At 36.6% G+C, this 12,431-nt stretch overlaps 1 pseudogene; it reads left to right on the forward strand.

The window, feature by feature from the left end:
* Nucleotides 1–6,815: 6,815 nt before the first annotated feature.
* On the forward strand, nucleotides 6,816–9,652 carry LOC146930286 (uncharacterized; annotated as a pseudogene).
* Nucleotides 9,653–12,431: the final 2,779 nt, after the last annotated feature.

A 12,431-nucleotide genomic window follows, 5' to 3' on the forward strand; every position in this document is an offset into this window, starting at 1 on the left:
TTCATTAAGCAAGGGAAAACTAGAGCCTCGACATAGTCGTCAAGAACTAGCATGTTTAGCAAGAATCCCTAGAATGATAAGACGTGAAGTGTGATCTCTTCGCACATGAGCTAGAATTATATAGCAAGCATGATTAAGTATGTACAAGCATGAACAAGTATGAATTACTGCAAATCGGATCGATCAAGGTTCCGAGGTAAACATGTAAGCATGAATAGGTTTAACCTTCATGAACGACAAGACCATAACAAGTATAATGTAGGTGGCATGTCTCTTGTTATCCACATCAGGGGGATATGAGGGGTTCTCATGATGAGAATGGTTCAAGCCGCAAGAGACCTGCATGTCACTGAGTAAACAAGATGTAGGTGCTCGTGTAACACCCCGTTTTCTCAACATAAAAATTTCATAATAAAAATCAGAGTATTTAAATCATAACCGGAATGTCACACTTCTTAAAAGTCATAAAATGGACAAGTAAACAATTATCCTTCAAAAATCAACATCATAATATCTAAAACCTCGCAGCAGAAATTAGTTCAACATCATAAAAGTCTTTGGCATGCAGGCCTCATCATAAAAATCTCATAAAGTCTTTGTTCATCATTTATTTCATGAAAATTCAAAAGCAATATGTAAGGAACAGAAAACAGTAGCATAATTCCCATCCCATTACGTATCAGAGCACCTAGTGACACAATAGTGAGGAGTCTACTCACGACCACGCCTATTCTTGATTACCTGCAAGTTACCCATACGAAGGGCAACATTTTCAAGCAGAAGGGGTGAGATTTCAAAAACAACATATTAAGCATATAATTCATCAAAACACATTTAACAACATAAAACATCATAATCATCAACAACAATAATCATTGAGCATCTTATAATCATCATAAATAGCTTCTTAATCGACTTCATAATCGACTCGACTCTCAACTCGACAATGCAACTCAACTCGACTATGCAACTCTTATCATCTTAAATCATCTTAAAACCTCTTGATATGCAAATGCATGTGGTACCATTCAGGGCATCAAGCCCCCAACATATATGAGCGTAAATAGGCTCCAGGGCATCAAGCCCCCAACAAAAGTGAGCAAAAGCTCCAGGGCATCAAGCCCCCAACATAATTGAGCAAAAGCTCCGGGGAATCAAGCCCCCATCTTTAATGAGTATGCAATGGACTCAACTTCTTACAACTTAGGACCTCGTGAACATCTTTAACGACTCCATAAATATGGACAACTTCTTACATCTTTACAACTTAGACCGACATATACAACTTCATGACGCTAATGGTCAACAACAGCAAACAACAACAAGGCAGCAATTAACAGTGCTTAAATATCATATCAATATCTTAGAAATGAATCACATCAACTTATTCATCATAGTAATCACATAATGCATATATAACAATTTCACTTCACTAGTAATAATCTCAGTCAACTAAATCAGGCTACTGGACAGCTTAATTTATTCTAAACAATCTTCATTCTTACTTCTAGGATCAACTCAAGACTACACGTGCAAAAGGATCGCAAGGAAATAATTTGGGCAACTAACAGCATTGCTCGCGAGGCGAGTGCCTTTGCTCGCAAGGGCGACCAAAACATGCTCTCTGGAACTCCTAAAATGACTTGCTCGCGAGGCGAGTTGGTTTGCTCGCTGTGGCGAGTAACCGGGCTGCTCGCTATGGCGAGCAATGTTGCTCGCGAGGCGAGTGTTGCTGCTCGCGGTGGCGAGTGATGAATGTCAGCTCGGCCAGAATTCCAATTTTCTCAAAATATCACCTAATCTCATGGTTCTAACATCAAAACAACATCTAATTATCACCCTATGGAATATCTAAGGTCTGTACACAAGTTTTACATTAATTTAACAAGTTTTCATGGTTCAATCATTAAAATCGCTCTCAAATCCTAATCCTCAATTCTCACAAAACTCTACCTACATCATGCTAAATCTATTTTTCAGAATCATAGACTTAATAATATTGAAAGTTAGTCTCACCCTTACCTTATAACAGATGAAATCGACACTCTCCAGGTCTTCTCCTCTTCTCTGACTTTTTCTCCCTTTTTCACCAAAAACGTACGTACTATGTCTTTCTACCTAACTTCTCTTATTTATATCTCTTCTATTCTTTTCTATTTCCTCTTTAACCACTAAACTCTCTAAATTTATAAAACAGCCCCACTTCTCTATAATTATTTTATTTTCGAATCTTATTTTATTTAATAATAAAATAAGTCACACCATCATTATAACTTCACAAAAAAATCATATAATTCACATAAATCTTAAAAATCACATAAATCACATATAAATCATATATCTCTCATAAATCACATAATTCATATAAATATATGCTAAAACTCATTAAAATAATTAAATAATTACGACGGGCGTTGCAACTCGTGTCTCTTGTTATCCACGCCAGGGGGATACGGGAGGTTCTCGATCCAAGGGGAACGATTCAAGCCGTAAGGGACCTGCACGACACCGAGGGAGTCCGATGTACGTACATCGGTCATGTATGGGATTGTTCTCGGGGTTACTCCACCCGAGGCTCTCCGTAAAATGAATCAAGATAATGACTGTTTGTTCAACGCTAACCTAATGAATGAACTTGTGCACGATCATGTATGTTATGATTATGTTTATGCAAGAATGATTACATGTATGACTAAGTTAAGAGCAAGAGCATTAGATGTTATAAGACAAGTACAAGACATGTATAGAACAAGTAAAGAACATGATACCGATGAGGATCTTAGGTTTCCCCTAATCGTCCGGTTTAGATTCGTGTCATGATATGTTATGTTTAAGCCTCGATACGTAGAGCGTAATCTTGGCAATGCGGTCTTAGATTCCCCTTGGCCGTCATGACACGTATAAGAAGTGAAGCCTATAACAAGTAAGATGAACCTATGACGGGTCTAGCATGCACTACCGTCTAGGATAGCATGACCACACACGTATAATCAACCGTCAGGTTGTATTGTAGACACGTGGTGACCGCAGGTTTCCCATGAGGTTACCTATAGCCTAGGATTTAGGGGAACTCACTGAGACATTATGTCTCATCCCAATCCTTATTTGTTTCAGATAAACAGGTTGGACGTCAAGGTAGTAGCCGGATGGATATTTCAGCAAGGGCTCGTTCGTACACGTAGCAAGAAGATCATGGGATTCAAGGATGTATTTATCTTAGCTTAGACAAGACATGTTGTATTGATTATGTACGAACGTGTTTTGTTGTATAATATATTCATTCGAAGTTTTTATGTTGTAAATTTTTAATGTATCCAGTACTAAACTAATGCACATGCTAGACTTTCTAGATACATTTAGTATGAGTGTTACAAATAACTTTCATCGGAGAACTTGTAAAGCATATAAAGTGAGATTTTTTCTTCCAAATCAAGTTTTCTCCATATTTCAAAGATAGAGATCAGACTCATGATCACTTACTTAATCATTACTTAAGGAGTCCAAATATCCTACTATTTGAATCAATACATTGTTTCTAATAGAGTAAATTTTTAATTTGGTTTAAACTATCACTCTCCATGTTCTAATTTGGACAATAGTATTTAAGCACAAGTTATACATTGTAAATATGAATCTTTTTATTTTTTCGATCTTAGATGAAGTGGTAAACCGCTGAAATTAAACTCACACACAACTGTGAGGATACGTGTTCGAACCCGGGTCACGACATCCGACCTTGCAATTTCGGCATTTGCCAGTTGAGCTAGGACTTCTAGACTGTAAATCTGAATCTTTTCACTAATAACAAAACGGAACTACAACTGCTCTGTCGATAGAGTTGTATGCACAATTGACTAAACTTTTTTTATCAAACTTTGTTTGTCTGCAATTTAATTACAATTATGGTTTCTTCTCTCTTTTAAAACTGATCGTTGTTCTAAAGTTTTACACTAATATTCAATAAAAATTTCCGACATTTACAGGTAAGTCCGCTTTCTAACCACACTTCCCTATTGAATGTCGGTATGGAAAACATGTAACATTGTAAATAGTAGTTTTTATTAATAGGTTATTTATGATTACGTGTACCATTATATATAATTCTTCAATTATATTTTCTTAATTAAGGAATAGTTCTTTAAATCTAAAAGAAATGAAAAGAAAATTGAGCTTAATCTTTGGTTAGCCTTTGAAGAATATAGTAGAAGAAATCTTTAAGAAAGTTGGTCACTCTGCAATACATTATCAATACTTTAATACGTAAAGTAAACAAAATTGTTATATCATTTTACAAGCATTAGATTTACAATATCTATTATGGTGGGTGCGAGACCCATTCATATAATTGGCCCCCACAATAGTGTATTATGGTGCCCCTTTCTTTAAGCACATATATACTTGTAATGTAATGGGTATATAAGTTATCGAAGGCTATGATCCGGTTGGAAATGAGGAGTGCATAATTCTAGTGGTATTGATGAGTAGTGATAAGTTTGATCCCCTGAAAAGCCTACAAAATATCTAATATGCATCCAAATACGAATTTAGGGGCCACCATTGGGTCACGATTTTCAGATATTAGGAGCAGTACTTTGCCGGCCGGCTAACATAGCAATGCCAATTTTGGCTTTCCATTTTTTTCTTATGGAAATTTAGGGTGAGGGGATGGTGTCTAAATCGAAAACAGATAAGACTTTTAGGTTTAAACGACATTAGAAAAAATATTTACATTTATATTTCTTTAAAGATATTAGCGGAGCTCGAATCTAAAACATCTTAGATTCAAGACTTGTTCTTATATCACCAGACCAGATCTTTGAAGATAACTCTACCATCCATTTACTGCATGAGTGTTTCATTTGTATTATTTTTTTTTATCTCAAATTAATTGTCAATTTAGAATATTAATAAAATATTGGCTTAAATGCTCTTTTGGTCCCTTAACTATTTATTTGGTATCGTTTTGGTCCCTTAACTAAAAAAAAGAATGATTTGGTATTTTATCTTTTGTTCCGTTACCTGTTTTGGTCCTTCAGTTAAAAAAAATTCAAAAAACGTTAAGTCAGGGCACAGGTGGCAATTTAGGGCTGATTGGGCAAGTTAGTGACGGATGAGATGGAAAGGAGAGAGATGAGGTATAAACAGGATAGAGAGAGAGAGACAGAAACCACTTTTCTCCCCTTTTCCACCACTTTTCTCCTCTTTTCCTGAAACAAACTCAATCCGCGACGACGAGAAGAAGACGAGAAGAAGAAGAATCGTGCTACGCTGGTTAGAAGGGAAGGAAAAGGAAATCGCATCACTCACTGAATCCAGGTATCATCTACATCCTTTATCATCATCTTTGAAATTTTTTTTAGGGTTTCTAGGGTTGTTGTTGCTGGTATATGGTTTAGGGTTTTTTAAATGGTTTCTGGTTTAGGGTTTCAATAAATACGAATTTTTAACCTGTTATGTATGTGGATTTGAATTTTGGGTTTGATTTTGTCAGTATTTAAATAGTAGTGGTCCATGTGTGTTGATTTCTGTGCATATTTGTTAATTAGGATTGGTGAGTGGTAATGGAGGAAAAATTCGAAGTGGTTGTGCATCATATGGGTGTTTTTAAAGAATTTGTGCACACTGGTTATGAGGGGCTTGAGATAACTTGGGTGTGTGACCCTGATAGATGGTCATACTTTGAAGTGCTGGGTAATCTAGAGGTGATGGGGTATACTGAGATCGACTCTATGTGGTTTTATGACCCTTACGTTGCACCTGGAATGCATTTGTTAAATGATGACAATGGTAGTGACAGGGTTCGGTTTATAGCAAAAAGTGATGGAAAGGCTCATATATATGTTGTTCACCATGTCTCCCAACCTGATATTATTGAGAACTTAGAGTATAATATGGCTGGTGTTGAATTGGAGAGTGAGAATGATGAAGGATTAAATGCAACTGTGGATGAAGGAGTAAATGAAGGAGTAAATGTTGAAGGAGTAAATGCTGGGGCCACTGGTGCTGAAGTGGAAAGTGGAAAAGGTGGGGACATTGGTGTTTAAGGAGTAAATGTTGGGGCCAATGGTGCTGAAGTGGAAAGTGGAAAAGGTGGGGACATTGGTGTTGAAGTGGAAAGTGAAAAAGGTGGGGACAATGGTGCTGATGTGGAAATTGGAAAAGAAGGGCCCACTGAAGTTGAAGTGGAAAGTGATAATGCTGGGGCTAATGGGGTTGATCTGGAAAATGGGAAAGCTAGGCCCACTGAGCAAGTTGAGGGAGAGAGTGTTCAAACAGGGACCACTGAAGAAGGTAGTAAAGACAAGGGAGTGCAAAGTGAATGTGAAGAGGAATGTATTGAGCTAAATGAAGACAATGATGACAGTGCCTTAGACATACACTTTGACTCAGATGATGAACTCATGTTGAATGATGCATTTGATGATATGGGAGAGGGAGTACATGAAAATGCAGAAAATGTTGACAATGAAGGAGAGGGACATGTTGCAGAGGCACCTAGAAAGAAGAGGGGCAGACGTAGGAAAGTACATGAAAATGCAGGAACTGCTGCAGAGGCACCTAGAAAGAAGAGGGGCAGACCTAGGAAAGTACATGTTGCACCACCAGAAGTTAGTGAGCCAGACATGGAAGAACTCAATGAAGAGGAAGAATCTGTTGAGGATAATGAAGATTTGCAAACAGAAGCTGATGGTGAGTCAAGTAAGGTAGCAGACAAAGGACTGAGTGATGATGAAGATGAGTATAATTCTGATGAATTGGTCAGTGGGAGTGATACTGATGAGGATGGTTCTACAAAGTCTAAGTTTCCAACATTTAAGTTACCAAGTAAGATGAAAGATTACAAGTGGGAAGTTGGTACCTATTTTGCTAGTAAAAAAGAGTTTCAAGATGCAATGAGGACATATGCAATACATTATGGGAGGCAACTTAAGTTCAAAAAGAGTGACAAAGTGAGGGTGAGGGTTGGTTGTAAACCAAATTGTCCATGGAATGCTTTCTGTGCAAAAATACCAAATCAAGAAACTTGGCAGCTAAGGAAGGTCTATAAGGGCAAGCATCGATGTAGTAGGGACAAGAGGATTAGTATGATGAATTCCAAGTGGTTAGGTTTTAGGCTACAGCCAAGTGTTAGAGAGAATCCTAGTATGAAGGTGACTGACATTCTGACCAAAACACAAACGAAATGGAAGACTGGAGTAACTAAGACAAAGGCCATCAGAGCAAGAGCCATGGCATTTGATGCTGTTGATGGATCATTCAGAGAACAGTACACTAGGATGCATGACTACTGCCACGAGTTGTTAAGATCAAATCCAGGGTCAACAGTGAAAATTACTAGCCAACCTTATCAAGGTACAGAAGCTGATTTAGAAGACCCTAATGTTTTTCTCTTTCCTCACTTCCAAAGGGTGTATATCTGTTTCAATGCATGCAAGGAAAGTTTTTTTAAGTGCAGACGTATCATTGGGTTAGATGGCTGTTTCTTGAAAGGTTATTATGGTGGGCAACTTCTAACTGCTATTGGTACAGATCCAAATGATCAAATGCTACCCATTGCCTATGCTGTTGTTGAAGGGGAGACTAAGGAAACTTGGGCATGGTTTTTGGATTTGTTAGTCAATGATTTGGGTGGAAGAGGACTGTGTAATAGCTATACTTTCATAAGTGATCAACAAAAGGTATCAATGCTTACTTTTTAATTTGTTCTTGCTTTGTTTAAAACTGTGAAAATTGTGGCATATTTTAATGTTTGTATACTGCAGGGACTATTACCAGCCCTTGTGGAGTTACTCCCAGATGCACAACACAGATTTTGTGTCAGGCACTTGTACAACAACTTCAGAAAGCAATACCCTGGCAAGAAGCTTAAAGAACTTATGTGGAGAGCTGCTAAAGCTACATATCCAAATGCATGGATGGCTGCAATGAAGGAAATCAAAGCAATTAATGAGGAAGCATTCAAATACCTAATCAAGATACCAGTTAGGCATTGGAGCATGTTTTATTTCAAGGGTGATCCAAAATGTGATACTTTGGTGAACAACATGTCTGAATCATTTAATTCAGTGATTGTCGGTCCAAGGTCAAAGCCTGTTATCACTATGCTGGAGGAGATTAGGATCTATCTAATGGATAGATGGGAGAATAATAGCAGAAAATCCAGAGGTACCCTGACAGTGTTTTACCTAATATTAAGAAGAAACTTGAAAAGGAGGCTGAATATACCAGCAATTATGTAGTCAGGTAATTTTTATAATTATATTAAAGTGGTCCCTTAACTTTTCATATAGATATTAAAGGGAAAATGTTAACTTGTGCCCTCAGGGCACAAGATAAGGATCTTAAAATAGAATATAAAAATAAATATTGCATTGAAAATATAAGTTTTGAAGTTTTTAAGGTTATGAATGCACAATTTCTAAGATTAAGTTTCTACATTTAGTTTCTTATCTTGTGCCCTTAGGGCACAAGTTAACAAGACCCATATTAAAGTGGTCCCTTAACTTTTCATATAGGTATTAAAGTGGTCCCTTAACTTTTTATATGGGTATTAAATGGTCCCTTAACTTTTCATATAGGTATTAAAATGGTCCCTTAAACTTTGTAAAATGGTAGGATGAGTAACTGCTGAAACTATGATGGCATATGTCTATTTATTTGTCACTGAACTGAATACATGTTGTATGTATATGTGAACAGGCGTTGTACTGAAGATGAATTTGAGGTCAGACACATATCTCTAAGTGCTGATACTTTGTCAGTTAATCTAACAACAAGGGAGTGTTCTTGTAGGAAATGGTTTTTAACTGGTTTACCTTGTGTTCATGCAATTGCTTCAATGAGGTTTATGGAACTTGACTTTTATCAGTTTGTTCCTGACTTCTATAGGAAGGAAAGGTATGAAGAATGTTACAGACCCATCTTCCATCCTGTTAATGGTAAGGATCTTTGGGAAAGAACTGCATACACTGACTTGCAGCCACCCCCTATTAAAAGACAACCAGGAAGGCCTAAGAAAAAAAGAAACAAGGATCCATCTGAATTGCTAAGAGATGATGGACAAATGAAGAGAGCATCATATGGAACAAAGTGTAGCAGATGTCATCAGCCTGGCCACAACAAGGCAACCTGTAAAATGCCACCACCCCCACCACCTCCTGAAAACCCAGCAGATGCTACTATCACACCTGCTACTAACCAATCTACTGAAAACCCACCTACTGCCAACCCACCCCCACAACCTGCTGGCAACCCACCTCCTACTACTTCTGTAAACCAAACTGATGTAAACCCCTTTCCTGCCAGTCAACAACAATCTGCAACACAAGCTTCAACCAACTCTCAAGCACTTGTTGCAACACAAGGTTCATCCATTGCTCAACCATCAGGTTCTTCTCAACCCAACAAACAAGGTGCTAAGAAACAAGCTGCAAAGTCACAATCTTCCAAGACACAAGGAGCTGAGACACAAGGTGCTAAGAAACAAGCTGCAAAGTCACAATCTTCCAAGAGACAAGCTGAGACACAAGGTTCTAAGAAACAAGCTGCAAAGTCACAAGCTGCCACCAACCCACAAGCAAGCACAAAAAGGCAGAAGTTACCATTCATCAGGGGTCCACCAGGTGGTGCAGCAGGACCAGCAACCAACTGAAGCAATTTAGCCTACTTATAAATATTTAAGTCTTTTAGTATTTTGAATTGAACTGATGTAATGATAATGGTTTGATACCATTTCTGTTTATGTTTATGCAATGATAACCTATGGTATTGTGCAATACCTTTTTGAGTATGGTCTCAATTTTATGATGACAGGAAGTGTAACTGAGAACCTATGGTTTTACACCTTTTGAATTGGTCTCACCTTTATCATTCATGTTTGTGTATGTAATTGAGAACATGTTAAATTGTCTCAATATTCTGTCTCAATCCTTTGAATTAAAGCTATTACTTATTTCCATGTCCAATTGTCTCACTACTTTGTCTCAATCTTTTTTATTATGATTATATGCATTGGGTACATTATGATTACTGCAAGAATTACACAGAATCAAACATATATTAACATAAATATAGTAGGCTAAATTCACCATTCCATTCAATTCGTCAAACATTACATTAAAGACTCACAATACATTTTAACTCACATAGACTCACATAAACTAAACTCACATAAACTGACATAACACATACTACCTTTAACACATACTACCTTCAACCTTAAACACATAATACCTTCAACAGTCACATTAACTCACATACTACCTTATACCTTAAACAAATAATACCTTCAACATTATACACTCACTTTACATAACTTGACAACAACACTGACATTAACAACATGTTAAATCCAAAAGATACAATGCCAAATGCTACAGCAATCTTGCAAGATTTCCTATTATTTATCAACTCTTCCTTTAGAAAACAGACACTTTGTTTCAGCTTGCCAATTTTCTTCTTCTGTTTTGCAATCTTCACATCACGTTCATCTACAACATCATCTTCATTGTCTACCCATTCGAAGTAGTTGCAGCCATTATCAATTCGGTTCCTCCAATTTCTACAGCCCCAAAACTTTTCACCATATCTAGGGTTACTTTCATCAGTGATAGTTCGCAAAACCAAGAACTGACCACATGAACATTTTCGAATTCGTCTTCTTACCCCAGAACCTGCAGATCCTGATAACCCCCTTTCACTTTTCAACCCAACTTCGTTGTTGCTTCTGCGAGTAAAACGAGATGTTGCACTAGACATGGTGAATGTATAAACTGAATACAAAGAAGAAGAAATTCGATTGGAACAATCAGCTTGAATAAGAGGGATAGAGATGAAGAACAAACCCTAATTTTTGGGGGAAAAGATGAACACACATGAAATCCTTCAAAAAATAGAAGCCTTGTATACTGCTGACTCACTAACTTGCCCAATCAGCCCTAAATTGCCACCTGTGCCCTGAAACGTTTTTTGAATTTTTTTTTAACAGAAGGACCAAAACAGGTAACGGAACAAAAGATAAAATACCAAATCATTCTTTTTTTTAGTTAAGGGACCAAAACGATACCAAATAAATAGTTAAGGGACCAAAAGAGCATTTAAGCCAAAAATATTATTAGTTTTTCTCCACTACTTATACTCTTATTTATTGTATTTTAATTTATCAAACTACTTTACTAACTACTCCCTCCGTCCCGGAATATCTGACCCATTTTCTAAAAAAAAGTGTCCCAAAATAACTGAGTCATTTCAATTTTCAATACAACTTTTATCATTCCCAATACAATATATTCCACTTTCCCCTTTATTTATACATTTTTCTTAATCTGTGTGAAATGAGCCAAGGGCTCAGATAAATTGGGACGGAGGGAGTATATTTTATTAAAAATCACAAATAGCTTAAATGAGAAACTTATATACATAGATAGTACTAATATCTGCCACATCTTTCTCTTTATGTATCTCTACATCATAGTACAAAATTGAAAAAAATAGGGTGAAAAAAATAGTTGTTATATTAAATTTGTCATTAATGTATGTATATTCTGTTCAAAATTATTCTTCAACAACAACAACCAAGCTTTATCCCACTAAGTGGGGTCGGCTACATGGATCAAATGACATCATAGTGTTCTATCAAAAACCATATTTGGATCCAACTCACTGACCTCTAAATCTTTTCTAATGGTTTCTCGAATGGTTTTCTTAGGTCTTCCTCTACCTCTTTTAACTTGACTCTCTTCCATTTGATCTACTTTTCTTACAACGGCATCTACGAGTCTTCTCTCTACATGTCCAAACCATCTAAGCCTATTTTCTACCAACTTTTCTACTATAGGTGCTACCCCCACTCCCTCTCTAATGGTGTCATTTCTAATCCTATCATGTATAGTCTTACCACTCATCCATCGCAACATCCTCATCTCTGCTACACTTACTTTTCAAATTTATTCTTCAATTTATTAAAAAAAAAATACCAATATTTTTTATTCTCAAAGGCATTAACCATCCAGTAATAACGTAAAGAGGGGTTCCCTCAAACAAAAAAAAAAACGTAAAGAGGGGTACTTAGTCCTCCATGTGTAGGGTCCCTAACGGTTAATAACTGTCGGGTGAGGAACCCTAGAGAATCATGGCTGCCAACTTTGTTTAAACCGTGTGGCCTCCATTAAATCAAAGAAAATAAGATCAGGTAGAAAATTAATTAATAAAAAAAGAGAAATGTTAACTTGTGCCTTTGGGCATAAGTTAAGAAGACAAATATAAAAGTTTTTGCTTGGAAATTGTGCATTCAATGTCTTAAAAGTTTCATAAGTTATATTTTCAATATAAAAATTATTTTTAATTTCCATTTTAGGCTCCTTAACTTGTACCATAAGGGCACAAGTTAACCTGACCCATAAAAAAAAGCCAAAATCTTTATTTATTATTTA

The sequence above is a fragment of the Medicago sativa genome, chromosome 4 (genome assembly GCF_051527215.1).
Source record: "Medicago sativa cultivar Bolivia chromosome 4, Bolivia_mono, whole genome shotgun sequence".
NCBI lineage: Eukaryota > Viridiplantae > Streptophyta > Magnoliopsida > Fabales > Fabaceae > Medicago > Medicago sativa.